This window comes from Pinus tabuliformis, chromosome X, assembly GCF_031772625.1.
Source record: "Pinus tabuliformis cultivar Carrire ecotype Pingquan chromosome X, CPIR1, whole genome shotgun sequence".
Lineage (NCBI taxonomy): Eukaryota > Viridiplantae > Streptophyta > Pinopsida > Pinales > Pinaceae > Pinus > Pinus tabuliformis.
In genome coordinates this window covers 1384693936-1384696142 of record NC_142308.1, presented here as the reverse complement: position 1 = coordinate 1384696142, position 2207 = coordinate 1384693936, and the positions used below count along the sequence as shown (strand labels likewise).

The following is a 2207-nucleotide window of genomic DNA, read 5'->3' as shown; positions in this document are numbered from 1 at the left end:
TGATTTTCACAAGAGCACTAAATATCATTTTATGTGAAATTGCTTTGCAACACTATAGAGCACAGGAAAAATTTCCTGGCATCTTGACAAAGCCAAGTTTGTTTAATTGAGCAAGTGTTTGGGAATTGTCAATGGAGGTAGTTGTGATGAAGGGGGCAGATTGGAAAGCTACTCCCAACCACCAAGTTAAACAAAGTGACAACAACCATAATTTTGGTACATACGTAAATTAAGCAAGTAGATTTTTATTGTAGGTTGTGGATTTTGTTTGTAGGTTGAAGAGAGTATTAAATGAAATTCTTAGTGTTAATACAAACTTCTTATTCTGAAACACATCATTAAGAACAAATGAGAATTTAATGTATGGTTGGTAAAACGTATAGTCCATATTTTTTAATGCTTTGACTTGCCATGAATTAATCTATTAAAAATGTATGTTTGAATACACAAGTATGTAGAAATATTTTGTTCAATGGCTCATGCATATTTGCGAGATAAAGGGAGAAAATCATGGAGCAATTTCTAGTGGGTGCCATTTGTGAGGTTACTAGATTTACTGTGTGATACTACGCGACAACTAGTGAAGTATAAATCTCTATAAGAACGGTTAATTTTCTACTTTATGAAAGAGGTGCAACCTCCATATAATGTATTCTTCATATATTCTAAAATATAATAAGAAAATAAAATATTTTCTTTGTTGAGCCATTCACTCTAGTTTTACTCTATTTTTTGCATCTAAAATTTCGAGATTTTCACTCAACAGATTCCTTAGCCTCAACTTACAATACATTCCCAATCTTGATCCACTAGAAATCAAAGTACAAGACACATGATCAAGTGAGTGTTTTGTAATCCATCTTTCTTTTTTCCTAATCAATTATTTATGCATGAAGAGGAAAATATAATCATTAATTTAATACATCGTATGCAGAGGGAAAATAGTAATGGGAGGAAATAGATAGAGGCATTAGGATCTGGAAAAAGAGAATAAGAAAGGTTGAAGTCAATGTTTAAATTGTAAACCTGGATAAGACATTAACCAACAGGCATCTTAATTGAATTTTATGTGGTTGCCATTAAGGGGGAGTGTTGGAGAATCTAATACCAACCACTTGTTAGGTGTCAAAACCATCCCTCCAAAGTCTCAAAACGATCCCTCCAAGTGTCCCAATTTACATTCATTTAATTCCTTTGCTTAAAATTCTATTCTCTTTAATTTTTTTCAATAGGTTGCAGTTGTCCTTCAAAGTTTTCACCATCATGTAATATCCACCTTGGGTGAATACATTCAAGCACTTTAGTTCCTCTCAATGCTCAGCTACCACTTCTCGAATGACATATCCTATTCATATCATTCCTAGCATGTGTTTTCCCTTGACAACAGGATATGTGTGATACAATTGTTTGTCATAGGTTGCACGCCCTCAATACCTTTGTATCAAACGTTATTGTTATAATCTTATTTTCCTTGATCATGGTATCCCCAACTTTGACTGCTTTCCAAGATATTCCCTGTACAGTTATCTTTCTCAGATAATGTCTTTCTGTGATAATCCTTGCAATTGATTTCTCCTATGCCATCTTTACAACCAACAGTGCTCCTACATTGTGTTGAGTCATAGACTTCACTGCATCATACATTGTGTGCTCTGTAGTGCACCACAGCCAAGATCCATCAACACTTTTTCCCTTTCCTTTCAAAATGTATACAATTGTTGTGCTCTCAAAACCATGTTCTTCCAAACGAGCACGAGAAACAAACTCATAACAAGCTATAATATTAGATCTGAAAGATGGTTCAGCAACACGAACATGTTGCAGAATTGATTTCTTAAAGCTACCTCCATGAAACTAAATTTCTCGAAGTGCACCTTGCATTTTAACTTAAAATAATGATCAGATGGTGTTAAATCTGTGCTCTTCTAAACAGGTGAAAGACTCCTTCTCTGGTGAGATAACTTAAATATGATTTACACCTGTAAATACTTTAACTCGACCCTGATCTTTACCGACTTTCTCTTGCTAAATGGGAATATTTATAACTTGAAATAGCTTGAAAAATGGCGCAACATGAAGCTAATTAAGTTCTATATGGTCAAATTATGGATGCGGAAATTGTGTACTTCCCCACTCTGGAATTTGCTGAAAAGATTTGGTGCATCTGGCAACATACACTTCTTGCTCGGTTGTACAATTCTCTGTAG

The 2207-nt window shown here is 34.3% G+C and overlaps 1 pseudogene; it reads right to left on the bottom strand.

Moving 5' to 3' along the window:
• Window positions 1-1181: 1181 nt before the first annotated feature.
• Window positions 1182-1881, bottom strand: LOC149145218 (CBS domain-containing protein CBSX3, mitochondrial pseudogene; annotated as a pseudogene).
• Between the last annotated feature and the right edge of the window lie 326 nt (window positions 1882-2207).